This window comes from Pan paniscus, chromosome 2 (genome assembly GCF_029289425.2).
Source record: "Pan paniscus chromosome 2, NHGRI_mPanPan1-v2.0_pri, whole genome shotgun sequence".
In the NCBI taxonomy this organism is placed as follows: Eukaryota; Metazoa; Chordata; class Mammalia; order Primates; family Hominidae; genus Pan; species Pan paniscus.
In genome coordinates, this window is record NC_085926.1 from 19357889 (window position 1) to 19374004 (window position 16116).

General features: G+C 34.8%; 1 protein-coding gene across 4 annotated transcripts in view; it reads left to right on the forward strand.

Annotated features, from left to right (window-relative positions):
* The window catches only part of KCNH8 (potassium voltage-gated channel subfamily H member 8), a 398058-nt gene that overhangs the window by 246527 nt on the left and 135415 nt on the right, over nt 1-16116 (forward strand). The gene's annotated exons all lie outside the window — the stretch shown is intronic.

Below are 16116 nucleotides of genomic sequence, written 5' to 3' on the forward strand. Positions count from 1 at the left end.
TTGTCTAATTAATTTCTATTTTTGAATCCATGACACAAGTAATTTATTTCAATAAGGTTTTCTGGAACAACGTTACATTTTTTTCAAAAATTAATGGGTTAAACTGAGAAATTTTATATATAATCAAAATGACCAGTTTGGCTGTAGAAGTGTTTAAATAATGTTCAATCTTATCTTGAAATGTTCCGATGCAGGGCTAGTAATAGTAAATCACTGGGAAACTGGCCTATGGTCTATCACTACGATAACTTAACTAATAAGAAAATGATCACTTATATTTGAGGTGGCGTATTAATAGAAAAGATATCCTACCATCCTTCCCTTTACAAGGAGAGAGAGAGTGTGTGAGAGCGAAAGTAAACAAAATAACACATTCTCCACATTTAGCACACTTTGAGAATTTGTGATGGTAGAACGGACTGGATATTTACAAACATAATTTATAGTTTTGAGTCCCCATAATACATAGGAGTTTAAGGGAGATTTTTTGAATGTTACATAATCTGCATAAATGAATCGGAAACACTATGCACATGAACACATTTTTAAACTTATGTCAACCACAGTAAATTTATAGAAAATGAAAATTCTCAAAACTATAACTCTCTATCCCAAAAATCTGCATTTTTCTCACAGTCATACCCTTTAGAGAATTGTCACAGTACCTTATGTAGAATTTTTTTTTATTAATCTGAGATTTAATCAAAAGAACCTGCTTCTCAGTTGGCTAGAAAATCCTTCACTTATCTTCTCTATCAAAAATCAATCTTGAACTTTTGGAAGAAGCTCAGACCTTTGCATAGGAGACTGCCAAGAAAGAAAAATGCCCAGACTTTTCATACCAGCACTTAATGGCTGGACATATTTGGAACATCCCTGTGTTGGCCCTCATAAATGGCAATCTCTCAGCATAGGACATATACAAAGCCTTCAAAGGCAGCACTGGAAGAAGAGCTGGAGACCTTAGGAAAGCAGGTGGAAGGGAATAAGCTCCTCTCCAAGTTCTTAAAAATACCTCTTCACATCCCAATTTTATTTCTGAGCTACACAAAACAACTGATGTGTTCTTATAATTTTTATCTTAGAATGTTTTTCTTATCTTCTTTATCAAAGCACTTTTTAAATGTCTTGCTGTGGGTCCTCAATTCTAGGAAACAAAGAAAATGGGGAAATAAAACTACCAAGTGAAAGCAAACATATCTTAGATAAAAATAAGATCCAATAAGAAAGAGAAGGAGAAAGAGAGAGAGAAGAGTTGGTTAAAAGGAGGATCAGGGTCTGAATTGTATGTGGATTAAAACATTTTCTATCTTTCAATATTGTTTTCTTCCCCATAACTTTGTCTTGAAGGCTTCCTCATCACATCATATGTCATCATCCTAATGGTGTTCAGTAAATTACAGCATTAGATCTCTGCCCTTTGTTTTGAATTCATATTAAAATTCTGACTTGTGGTCAGCACCCGATTCCTTTTTAGACCTGACCTAATTTTCCTCAGGCCCCAGACCTATACACTCATATTAATTTGTAAGTCTCGTCTAGTCTGAGAGTCTCCAGATGGGGAAATTTAGCTTATTCACACTCTCAAATTTAGTTATATGAACAAAGCCTTTTGTTTCATTTCCAACATGCCAGGCTTGCTGCAGACTTAAAATCTAGCTGTTGTTTTTCTTCCCACAACATATAGAGGTATTTATTTGTCAATTAAAAAAAAACAATCTGAATTGCTTCTATATTTACCCCCTTACTTGTATTCTTGGTCCTTGTATTATGGTTCAATGTAATGAGTAGCAGGTTGTAAGCCAGAAACCAATCTCATAGAGAGAGCATTGTCATGAAGTAGTGGCAAGAAGAGCACTGGGCTGGGGGCAATAGACCTCTCCTGTCATCATGGTTCCATTGCTAATCAGCTGTCAGATTTGCAATATTTTTTTTCACCTGTTTGGGCCTCAGTTTCCTCGTCTACAATGTGAAAAAGCTCACCATATAATTTGAAAGTCTATTTCTGGTTTCATGAGTAATGATTATCAAGAATAAACAAACCCCAAAATGTGCTTCATATATATATATATATATATATATATATATATATATATATACACACACACACATACATACACACACACATATATACATGTATATATATGTATATATACACACATATATATGTATGTGTGTATATATACATATATATATTTTTCTTATTATAGGTCAGTGTCCACATAAACCATCAGAGGATATATTAGAAAGTACATCCTATGATCATGGCATGTCAAATAATTGATAATCTTACTCATTTATGATAAAAATGACCGAAAATTTATCTTTAGAGAATTAGATTTCCTGTCCAAGCACCTACTGGGATATGACTAGCAAGACAGTATGCTAATTAAGTGTGTAAATATTGGGTTTACAGGCTTGTCTACAAAGACTTTCCCTTCTCCTAAAATTACTTGCATCATTTAAATGTTCATTTAAAACATTCCCCAGCTGAGATTTGAACACAGATTAAATAATCATGACCTTCCCTACCTAACTTTATAATGAAGTAGCTTAGAGTCTACGCTACTTTAATTTTTACCCTGTAATCTGTGCACTAATGGTAAATTTTACCTTTTTGGGTCCAATTATCATGAATCCAAAAATTTATCATACAAATAATATTTGATGAGAGAGCATGTTGTTCCTTATGTTTGTGTTTAACATTAGATGTATAAAAATAGATTCAGTTTCCCAAAGGATAAAATTTCTTTCTAATTATTGTTAATTCCATAAAATGAGATATTTAAGTGCCCATTACATACTTGGTTCTGTGTTAGGCACTGGGGATACCAAAACAAATAATAGAGCTTAAAATCTGGTGGGAAAAGTAGACAAAGATTTAATGGGTATATTACAGTGCAATATATTTTATAAAAGGAATAGGTATAGAGGGGTGGCACTAAATCTAACTAGAATATCATCAAAGGCTTCTCAGAGATGACCTGAGTTTTAAAGGGTGAATAGGCCTTGTCTGTATAGATGCTGAGGAAAAGGCATTTGTGACAGCAGGGTTATTAATATATTAAGCAATTCACTCTCACAGAAGGTGAATGGAGGTGTGGTAGAAAGGCAATGAGGCCAAAGAGGTAGGTAGGTAGATACCAGATCTTTAAAGACTGTGCTAAGCTTTAGAGTGTAGACTTCATCATAAGATACAGTGAGGGATAAAGTTCCCTTTTGAACAGTGATCCTTTGAACATAGAGCGCCACCAAACAGTGGGAGATGTTTCACTCTGCTTCATTTTCAAGGACTGTAAACTGACAATAATAATAGTGCCAACCTCAGTGGGGTTACCAGTATTAAATTAGGCAACATATATAAAGCATTTATATCGGTACGTAGTAACTGCTCAGTAAGTAACAGCTAGTATAATTCTCATTATCATTGTATTATGACAATTACTTCTAATGAAGGAAAGACCATGAACTATGACTAGTGAATACTTATCATTTTATGTACGAAAGTTACTAAGAAGTAGCTTTAAAAGTATTGCCTTTGCGGTTTAGTTTGGTGCTGGACAAAAATTATATGCTTTTGCATATCTTCAAAGTAATTTATCTGTACCACCTTTCAATTGGAAAGTCAGCCTCTGAAAAATGTTTACATAGGCTCACAATTGCACATACGTAGGAAATTTTTATTTCAGGTTCATTTAGGAGGCAAGTCCTATATCAACCTTGTAACCTTGTTAGGATATATCAAATTTTTATGGAATTTAGATATAGTGCTTCCAGGGTAAGATTAAACACTGTATTAAAGAGACATGTCACAACTGAATCAGAGAGTGCTTTTTACAGTTTAATTTTTGGGAGGCTGCAAAGAAATGTTTCAGAAGGATCTCTTTGCAGGGAGTGGAGGATGCTTTATTTGTTTACAAGAGGACATCAATAAATATCTAAAAATGTACAAGTAGACCTTGCATGTTTTCTTATATCTCAATTAATATATGTATATATTATTTTAGCTACTATCACTTCTAAGGTTTAATCAATGATATTGAATTAGTCTCTGAAGAACTCCATTAGCATCCTAATGTGAATTCTGATTTGCAGCTCAAAAGGTTCAGGTCTGAATCCTGCTTCAGGAATGTGATTTTGAATCAGGCATGTGATTTTGACCAAAATGACCTCAATGTGTGATTTTTCATTAAACAATCTCAGATTTGTTGTCTATGAGTGTGGCAATACTGACTCTCATGAGTACTCACTTCACATAGTATCTGGTACATAGTGTGTGCTTGTAGTTGGTAACTGCCAGCATTATCACCGCCACCTCTGCTCTTATTGTTAATTGAAGCCCTCTGAAACTCCAGCCACCCGTTCAAACTTATATCAATGAGCAATGTAGAACTGAAATAGCAATACTCTTAAAGTCTAGTGAAGAGGTGATATTTTTGTATCAGTCATGATTCTTGATTGCAAGTAAAAACAAAAAAGGAATTCATTAGCAGGATGTGTAGATTCAAAATTAGAAGGATACAAAACAAGACTAGGAAAAGAACATGAGCTAAGGCAGCCCCAGATTGCCAATGCAAGAAGTTCAATTGTGACATTTCACAAGGATGGCCTGAACATGTTTCTGTCTGCAGATCCTCTGCGGGAGTCCTAACTTCCCCTGCACCTCTGATTCACAGTGGCTGAGGGAAGAATTCAATTGGCCAAGCTAAAATCACATGCTCAGACACAGACTGCCAGGACAAGAAGACTCTTTCCATCTTACCCTTCCATGATGGAAAGTGGAGCCCTGTGTCTCTCCATTACTATATACAATGAAGAACACACCCATACCCCTACCAGATATGATGTTAGCCAGCAAAAAAAAAAAAAAGAAAAGCATCATAATGTCAGACGGAATTAGCTGATATATGGAGAAGTGGTATTTTTGATGCATCTTGCTCACTGTAACAAATCTGTGTTCCTTATGTGAGTCTAACGGTGGAATCCTACTTACCAATCTGTGTTTCCTCAGCTATAATAGATTGTGTCTTGGTCAGTAGCTCCCATTTTATAGCTAAAATGTTACCTTATGTTCTTTTTCAAAATTACCTCTAAGACAATGACAATCTGAATTTTAAAAAATCTACTTCAAAGGTCAAAGAGTATTTTGTAATAGAGAGGAAGCTCTTTTATCTCTTACCCTTTGGCTGGAGCAAGTGTATCCATTGCAGACACCTGAAAGTGTATCTGTATCATGCGGGGTAGGGTGGGAAGGCCAAGAATCTAGAATGGGAAAAAAAGGATTAAGTCAGACATCATTTTCAAATTTTCATTGACAATTTTAATCCTAAATCTCCTGATCCTTGTTGGATAAAACCTCATAAACGCTGATTGATTTGAAGGGCTCTCTAGTTATTAACTACTTAGCATTTACAAGCCTTTTGTAAGAAAAAAAAATAACCAGGCTTATGATGTTGTGAGCTGATTACTTCAATAACTGCATCGGTTTTCCTAAAGAAGGTTGAATTTATTAACCCTACTTTTTCAGGGTTTACATAAAGAATTATAAAAACTTTTAAAGCTAACCCTTACTTGTAGATTCGCATTCTTAAGAATGCATGAGATAAAGAAAAGAGGAAAAAATCTAAAATGAAGTTTTCCAGCCATTAAAGTGGACACTAGTGAAGGACTCCTGGATTTATTTTTTTAAAACATAAACCAGTACCTTAAGCCTTAATGTGCACTGGAATGAACCAAGGATCTCCTTTAATATAAATTCTAATTCAGGAAGTCTGAGGTGGAGTCAAGACCCTCCTTTTTTAAACAAACTCCACAGTGATACTGGTGTCACTGGTCCTGCACACCGTACTGTGGGTGGCAAGGTTTTTAAAATGTCTTGAGACTTTTGAGGAAGTTAATACTCTCAGTTGTAAACAACACTAACCAGTAACAATTCAGTCCTTTCTATTCTTTTCCACCGTCCTTTACTTTTTCAATCCCCAACACATCTGCAAATTTATTTGGACATAGTTTATTTCTGATGGACAAAGGAGGTCTATCTAAAGGCAGTTAACCTCAATACTGAAGTAGTACAACACAGTACTTAAAATGTCATCATAATTTACATTACTGTTAGTTCCAGAAAACGCAAATCAAATACCATCCATTTTAAAAGTTTTGTCAATGCTCTGTTCTATTTTCATAAGGGCTTCTAGAAAACAGAAAATATTTCCACGTTTTAGAAGTAAGATTTTACTCTTTTGTCATAAGGAGCAAATGGTATATTTTAAAGACTCAATTTTTTTATATTTTAAGTATAGCAATAAACTTTGCTTCTTATAAAAATTGAGGAAGTAAAGTATATATAGCAATGTCCAATTAAGAAGTTGCATTATCTCTGCAGTCTGATCTCGTATTTAAAGATTATTGGGGCATTTAGATAGTAAGAAATACAAAAATTTGCATTTAATTGCATAATATTCTCAGTCCTTTGAAAGGGAATTTCTGGGTTTCAGGTAGCAGACAGGGAGTTAATATGATTTCAAGTTGCCACGGTTGCTTAAGAGGAGAAAATACTTATACCTAGAAAGGAATGAACCTACAATATACTCAGTATCTTTGCACCACAGTTTCCAAATGTGTTCACACTTCCTACCAAACACTCCAAGCAACAAAGATTCTGTTATCATGTAAGTTTGAGAAATGTAGCACACTGCATCCCTGTTCGTAAAGACTGAGAAGGTATATTAGCAGCATATAAGCTCAGAGAAATTCTGAAGAAATTGATTAAACTTTATTTAAAAGAAATGTTGCATAAATTTATTTTCTATCATCTTTTTCTTTTTTGTACATATTGTTAATACTCTATTAACATCCTATCCTATGAATTTGAAGTTTTAAAAACACACCTTAGGAAAAGTTACTAAAACCAATATCATAATAGGAAGAATAATCATGGTTTTAATCTTTTAAAAATGTAGGACATCACATGTATCATTCTACAGTAAATCTACAAAAATAGAGAGCAAGATTATTCTTGCTACAAAATGGAGATAAAAATGCCTACTTAGAAAATCACTGGTGAGCGTAAATAAGAGTATATGTGAAAGCAGTTTGCAAATTGAAAAGTGCTATAGAATTATGATGTGTTATTTTTGGGTCATAGTTAACAGTATACACACAGATATACATACATGTGTATATGTATATTTATGCATGTATAAGAAAGAAAGACAGGAATGTGTATATGCTGTACCACAAATTCCTGTCTTCGTGTTCTCCACGATACTGATCCTAGCATGTATGTAGAGAGGACATGCACAATACATGTATTTGAGTGAATGGATGCAGGAATAAGTGGGTGAACAACAAATAGGGATTCTGTACCTTATTATTAGGTCACCCTTTAGCTTAAAAGAGAAAGACATTCGGAAATCAGTCTTTCTTCAGTGTTTGGAAGTTATGCTTGTTCCGTACTTCCTTATAGTATCTCATCATTTATACTGTACGATTATAGGCCACATTCTCGTTAGTCATTTGGTTAAAATTGATTTGCCTAAAATATAGACAATAAAGTTATAGGAAACCAAAAGTCAGGATTCTATTTCTATTCAATAGTCTATTCTTTTGGATATTTTGGCTACCCAAATACTGAAGTCTCTTAGTATTCAGATTACACTTGAGGAGAAACTGTTTTGGTTTTCTCTCAAAAGATCTTATAATACCTGACAATTATTAATATAAGTTTTATTAAGCATTTATAAGTATCACAAATTAATCCACTTGGGGTTTGGTTTCCTGATTTATAAAACAGTATCCAAGTGTACCTTGCCCCTACATTGTCCTTGCTCTTTTTTGAAAATCTTTGACCTTTTATACGATAATTAACTTGCAATCTATACTCTACATAGTCCTCACATCTACTGACAATCTCATACAAACAATTACTCACTTTCTTCTGTCCCCCCCCCCACAAAATACATATGTAAAGAATATATATATATATATATATATATATATATATATATAATCCTTCTGTTTATGGTATTACTAAAGAACAATCTTTAACTATTACCCCCATAATGGAAGAACATATTGCAAACTCTAAATATTTATAATTTTATTGTGAAAAATAATTACTAGGTTAATAAGTCTATGGGTACTGACTACAGGTATAAGAATTAAATACTGACTAAGTCTGAGTCACTGATTTGAAATGTAAAGTGTGAAATTTCAATGTGCTTATAGAAAAGCACAGGTTTTGAACCACTCACACTGATATATTTTTAACCAAAACAAACAGACAAATTAGCTTTGATGATGAAAATAAAAATCATAACCACAGTGTCATCATATTCCTAAGGATAAAATGTGTTAAGCAGCTAATACTTTGTGACTGAGGTTAATTGTCATTTTGTAGTGATGATGCTAATCACTATGCAATTTTCATTATCTGGACTTTGTTAAAGCACCTAGTATATATTTTATTGAAACCTGTGTAGTATGTTTTACATTATGCCCCATATAACATTTTAATATGTAGATTTTAGAGGCCCTATTCCTCATCAGATGTCCTGAAATTTGTGTGAGGAGGCAGTGCATCAGTCAATTGTGAATGTATTTTGAATTTCTTACTATGTGATAGCATCAGTAAAGGAAATGATAAGCAATGATTTCAGTTTTATAGAACTTTAATTTCACCAGGTTACAAGAGAAAACTAATCATTTCAACTGCTCTTCACTCTCTATCCTGTTGCTTTTTCTGTATTTCCTGTCTCAGTAAATGGCTCAAGCATGCTTCCATCTTCTAGCTGGAGATAAATTTAGATTGGCACTGCTTACAGCTCTTGTTGGATACAGAATCCCTCCAAAGAGCTGTTGCTTTCTAGTCTCATCTTCCTAGTCTCATTTTGGTTTCTTAGCTTTCAAGGAATACTCTTGGCTCTTAAACATCTTAGGCTGTGCCTTGGACCTAGATTTTAGAAGAGTGGGTCTTTTTTGAGTATTTTCTCCAAGGAGTCTTTGTTTTAAGGTGATAGTTTGCTGACCATTCATTGGTTCCACTGCTTCTCTGAAAGGATCTATGACTTCAATCACTGTTTTTCTATTCTACTGGATTTTCCTGAGTTGTGTAGTTAAGATCATGGAGAAGTAATATGCTTCTGGCTCTGGGAGTGTCATGGACTTCTATATTTAAATGAGTTCAGTGTTGAAGACATGTCTCACACAAGAACTACTGATCTTAGGGTGGCCTAAAAGGTAATATGAACATTCAAAGAATAAAATGAAAAGAGATTTATTTTTGGTAATGGGAGCAATGTGATCTACTGACTTGAGGTTTGGATCTATCCTAATTAATTAATTAATTTTCTAAACACCTACTCAGTTTCCTAGTATCATTTATCAAATAATCGATTTATTTCCACTAATTAAATATAGCATTTTAATCATGCTTAATTATGCATACTTATGACTCTTACTAGGCTTCATTTTTCTTCTGTTGACAGTATAATTTTACAAAAATATTACATAGTTTTGATTATTGTACTTTAAAATTTGGGGTATAGCAGGTAGAATAGAGGACATTTTAGCTTATTTAGATAAATATTAGGAAAAACATCCCTGCCCCAAAAAATCTAACTGGCATTTTAATTGGAGTTAATTTTAGAAATTAAATTAGGGAAAGGAATGCTTTGAGAACATTGAGACTTTTTGTCCAGTTCATGGCATTTAATCTCCATTTATTTAAAATATTATTCTGTATAATTAAGTGAAATTGTGTAATTTTCTTTACACAGGTTGCACGTATTTCTTAAGTATATTTTTAAGTATTATGCATTTTTGTGCTTCTGTGAATGGGATCTATTTTTCATTGATTTTTGTTTCAGTCACTACTGTATAAGAAAATCTAGTGACTTTAAATTATTTTATAGAAATATCAAATAATATGTATCTAATAATGTTTGATAAGTTTTATATTTTCTGAGTTTTTTAGAAAGACAATCATATAATATATACATACTAATAAATTTCTCCCTGACTTCTAATATCCATAGTCTTTTTAGCTACTAGCTTGAGAAAATGATGTATTTTATTAAATATGTGCTGTAACTTCACTAACAGATTTTGCTGAAAAGATGTTTTATAAATCACTGACAGGCATTATCATCGATGCTTGATATACATTGATGCTTGATAAAGTTCTGTGATATACCACAGAACTTTATATTGTGGTTCTCAAAAGTGTATTTCATAAAAGAACATGACATAATAGAACAATTCTTAGCCTGGAGGTTGGGAATCCTTTATCCTAATCAAGCCCTGCCATTAATGAGCCGTTTGACCTAGGACATTTTATCAAACCATATTTGTCTCAATTATTTCTCTCAAAATGAGATAATTGACTGATTCTTACTGAGTTTCAATCCTTCTTGCATCATAAACCCTTTTGGAAAATGAATGGAAGCTGTAGATATCCAATGATAAATTAATATGTCCTATATAAATGATATTTGCATTAAAGTATAGTTTTATGTTTCATTAGATTCTTTCATAGGATCCTGGTAAACAAAACACACAAAAACATCTGAGAGCTAGTTGATCTCTAAAATTTTTAACTTAAGGAATATTTGGTTACATTACCTTTAAGAAATGTGTCTTGCATATGAATTTTAGGTCTGTTGAACAACTAATGCCTTGGTCTGTTGACATATCTTTAGTGGTAAATGAAAACTACATAACAGCTGCCATAACTCACTAGTAAAACATTTTAGTCTTTATATTCTTTCAGGTTTTATACCATTAAAGTATAATTGTATTCTGTATAGTAATACGCTTCTGTGAAATCCCTCTCATTTAATCCATTTCTTCCTAAAGTTCTTAACCTTTGGAGACTTTTAGCTATAGCCATGAACTTTCAATTTTGCTATTCAAACAAGCTTAATAAAAATTTTCACTTTACATGCAACTTCTCAGAAATGTAGTAGTTTCTTAAATTGAGAGAAACCAACCACTCTCCAGGTTTAATATAAAAATAACCTGTTTTAAAATGTTCAAAATTTCATTTCTGGTTTAATTTCTAAAGGATAGTAAGAAGCAAGGGAGATTCCTAGTATTTTAAGACTTCTGTCATTTGGGCAATGTTCTAATTAGCCCAGATGTTGTGGGATTCTTCACAACATAGTCTTTAATTGCTGTATTTTTTTCAACCCCCATGCTCAATAACCTTATGCAACTGAGTTGGCTCCAGGTGAGTTACTCTTTTATTTAAGCCACTGTAGCCCATAGATGCACAGGATGTTAGCATAAGAAAGGACTTTAGAGATAATATATTCTAAATCCCTAATTTTACTTGATTGTTTCCTTTGATAAGGCCTCATAATGTAGTGGGGAGAACATAGATTGAGTGTTATAAAATTAAGAGTCTATCCTGGCCCTACACCTTGGATTTCTTCTCTGTAAAATGAGCTAGTCAGATCAAATGATCTCCAAAATCTTTAAAACATCAACTTCTCTTATTTGTATGAGAAGAAGAGGGGAACAACTGCTCTTTTAGTAGAATTATTCTACTCCAGAATATTTCTGAAGATAGAAATATATTTTTCTACTTCCAAACATCCATGAAATAAATGGCTTTTATGACTTCTGACCCTTGTTCCAAAGAAGGAGTAAGTCTGACCTGATATATGTCTTTTTAAAAATTACTTTGTAGTCTAAATGCTTCTATTCTGAAGCCCAAACATAGTATTTTTTAATTTACAGCATTGGAAATTAAAGATAATATTTACAACAAGTAATAGAAAATAAGGTGTGATATTAATGGAAATATAATCTAAGTGTAGTTTTTTTCTTAAGTTCATATCTTCCCTATCTTTCTATGCCTGTTTCTGCTAAATTTACAAATGTTGTATTCAGATAAGAATTTATCTGCTAGAGGGATTTGGAGCCCCCAATTGCCTGGTTCAGCAACCTGAGCTGCCCCACCCTGCCTAGACATAGATTGTAGTACAGAGGGAATCCCTCTGCTCCACACCTACGCAGATCTCCAGTAAGTTGGAACACTGTTCACTTGGATCAGCAGCCTGAGTTGCCCCACCCCTCCTGTGAAGAGATCTTGAGGTGATCCTTTCTTCTCCATGGTCAGGCAGATATCCAGGTATTTGGAGTGCCCACTTGTCTGATTCAATAGCCTGACCTGCCCCACCATTCCTAGACATAGATAGTGGTGCAGTGAGACCCTCTCTGCTTCATGTCCAGGCAGATCCTGAGGCATTCAGAGCACCTGTTTCCCTGGTTCAGCAGCCTGAGTCATACCACCCCTCCATGCAGAAATCTTGGTGCAGGGGTGCTGTCTCTGCCCCATGCCTAGGAAGATCTCCAGGTATCTAGAGCACCCACTCTCCTAGATTGAGCTTCAGCTGCCCCTATTACCATGCAGAGATCTTGAAGCCAAGGTTTCTCAGCTCCACATGTAGGCACACTTCTGGGTACATGGTGACCACCCACTGGATTCTCCTTTGGCACTGGTGCTTGTGCCTGCCATCAGGGAACCTGCTGGCAGACTTGCTTGGTCCAGCCCTACCCTTCATGGCTCCCACCCCTTGGAGAGTGAGCAGAGAGTTCAGACCACTGTGCATTCCATGAGTCAGTGCATTGGTTGAGGCAGCAGGGAGCTTCTGCCAGTAAACAAGGATCAAGTATATACCCAGCCCCATTGGTCACAACCAAATCTTACCTATAAGTGTCATCTATGGGCTTGTAGGACAAACTGCACAGCCCAATTTAAAACCTGCTAAAAGAAGTACGTAGACATAGAATTTATACAAGCAAAGCCAAAAGACCCTCCTCATCATTCTCTATAGCCACAGCCCCTAGGGTGGAAGGGGAAGGTAAAGGGAAAGAAAATAATAACATTATAGGGAAAGAAAGAAAAAGAAAAAATCCTACCTGCAAGAACATAATTATAAGAATTAGAAGTGCCAGCATCTCCAGATGAGAAGGAACCAAAACAAGAATGCTGGCATCATGAAAAATCTGAATGTAGTGACACCACCAAAGGACTGCACTAGCTCCCCAGCAATGGTCACTATCCAAAATAGAAACTCAGAAATAACAGATAAAGAATCCAAAGCATGGATTGCAAGGAAGTTCACTGAGAGACCCAAGAAAGGGTGGAAAATCAACACAAAAAAAATTCTAAAGCAATCCAGTAAATGAAGGAAGAGATAAATGCCCTAAAAAGAAAATCAGTCAGAACTTCTGGAATTGAAAAACTCACTTAAGGAACCTCAAAATACAGTTGAAGATCTTATCAATAGACTGGATGAAGTAGAAGAAAGAAGCTCAGAGCCAGAAAGCCAGTCTTTTCAACTAACCCAGTCTGACAAAAATGAAGAAAAAAAGAATTTTAAAAAATGATCAAAATCTTTGAGAAACATGAGCTTATGTAAACTGATCAAACCTACAAATTACTGGCATTCCTTGGAGAGAAGGAGGAAAAGCGAATAACCTGGAAAATATATTTGAGGTAATCATTCAAGAAAATGTCCCTAATCTTGCTAGAGAGGTAGAAATTCAGATATAAGAAATTCAGAGAACACCTGTGAAACACTGTACAAAACAAATATCACCAAGACATATAACCACTAGACTATCCAAGGTCAGCACTGTAGAAAAAAACTTAAAGGCAGCTAGAGGAAAAGGAAAAATTACATACAAAGGGAACCCCATCAAGCTAACAGCAGACTTGTCAGAAAAAGGCTTACAAGCCAAGAGAGATTGGGAGCCTATTTTTAACAGTTAAAGAAAAGAAATTCCAATCAAGAGTTTTATATCCTGCCAAGCTGAACTCATAAATGAAGGAGAAATAAAATATTTTACAGACAAGCAAGCACTAAGGGAATTTGTTACCACTACACCTGCCTTACAAGAGATTCTTAAGGGAGTTCTACACATGGAAACAAAAGAATGATAACTGCTGCTACAAAAACACACTTAAGTATACAGCTCACAGACTCCATAAAGCAAAAATACAATAGAAATTACACAGCGAACAGCTAACAACTTCATGATAAGATCAAAACCTCTCATATCAATATTAACCTGGAAGGTAAATGGTCTAAATGATCCACTTAAAAGTCACAGAGTAGGCCGGGCGCGGTGGCTCACGCCTGTAATCCCAGCACTTTGGGAGGCCGAGGCGGGCGGATCATGAGGTCAGGAGATCGAGACCATCCTGGCTAACACGGTGAAACCCCGTCTCTACTAAAAATACAAAAAATTAGCCGGGCGTGGTAGCGGGCGCCTGTAGTCCCAGCTACTCGGGAGGCTGAGGCAGGAGAATGGCGTGAACCCGGGAGGCGGAGCTTGCAGTGAGCCGAGATGGCGCCACTGCACTCCAGCCTGGGCGACAGAGCGAGACTCCGTCTCAAAAAAAAAAAAAAAAAAAAAAAAAAAAAAAGTCACAGAGTAGTAAGTTAGATAAGAAAACAAGACCCATTCATCTGCTCTCTTTTAGGGATCTGTTTCACACGTACTGACACCCATAGGCTTACAGGGTTGGAGAAAGACATACCATGCAAACAGAAAACAAAAAACAAAGAGTCGGAGTTATTATTCTCATATCAGATGAAACAGACTTTAAAGCAACAACAGTAAAAAATGACAAGAAGCACATTACAACATTACATAATGATAAATTGTTCAAGCAACAAGAAGACTTGACTATCATAAGTATGTACACACCAAACACAGGAGCACCCAAATTCATAAAATGAGAACTTCTAGAACTACAAAAAGACTTAGACAGCCACACAATAATAGTGGGGGTATTCAAGACCCCACCAACAGCATTAGACAGATCATCACGGCAGAAAACCAACCAAGAAATTCTGGACTTAAACTCAGCACTTGACCAACTGGACCTAATAAACATCTATAGAATACTCCACCCATCAACTACAGAATATATGCTCTTCTCATCTGGACATCTGGACATGGAACATACTCCAAGAAATCATGTGCTCAATAAATTAAAAAATACTTGAATAAGTCTCAATAAAGTTTTTTTAAAAACTAAAAATCATACAAACTATAGTCTCAGACCACAGTGGAATACAATAGAAATCAATACAAGGAGGCCTCTCAAAAACCACACAATTATAGGGAAATTAAACAACTTGCTCCTGAATGACTTTTGGGTGAACAAAGAATCAAGGCAGAAATTTCAAAATTATTTGAAATAAATGAAAACAGAAACATAACATACCAAAATATCTGGGATGTAGCCAAAGCAGTGTTAAGAGGAAAGTTCATAGCACTAAACGCCTACCTCAAAAAGTTAAAAATATCTCATTTTAACAATCTAATCTAACATCTAGAGGAACTAGAGAAACAAGAGCAAAGTAACCTTAAAGCTAGCAGGAGAAAATAAATAACAAAAATCGGAGTGGAACTGAATAAAATTAAAACCTAATAATCCATTTAAAAAATCAACCAAACCAAAATTTAGTTTCTTAAGAGATAAACAAGGTCAATAGACCACAAGATTATCAAAGAAAAAAAGAGAGAAAATCCAAATAAGTACAATAAGAAACAGCAAACAAAAGATTCTCAGAGAGTGTTATGAACACCTCTGTGGACACAAACTAAAAATCTAGAGGAAATGAATAAATTCTTGGAAAGATAAAATTTCCTAAGATTGAATCAGGAAGAAAATGAACACTGAACGCACCAATATTGAGTTCCAAAATTGAATCAGTAATAAAAAGCCTACCAAGCAAAAAAAAAAAAAAAAGCCCTGGACCAGATGAGTTTACCACTGAATAATACCAGAAGTACAGAGAAAGCCAGGTACCAATTCCACTAGAACTAATTTCAAAAAATTGAGGCGAAGGGATTCTCCCTCACTCATTCTATGAATCTAGCACACCCTAATACCAAAACCTGGTAACAATATAATGAAAAAAATCAAACTACAGGCCAATATCCCTGGTGAACATAGAAACAACAATTCTCAACAAAATATAGCAAACCAAACTCAACAGCACATCAAAAAGTTAACTCACCATGATCAAGTAGGCTTCATTCCTGGGATGCAAGGTTCGTTCTGCATGCACAAAACAATAAATGTGGTTTACT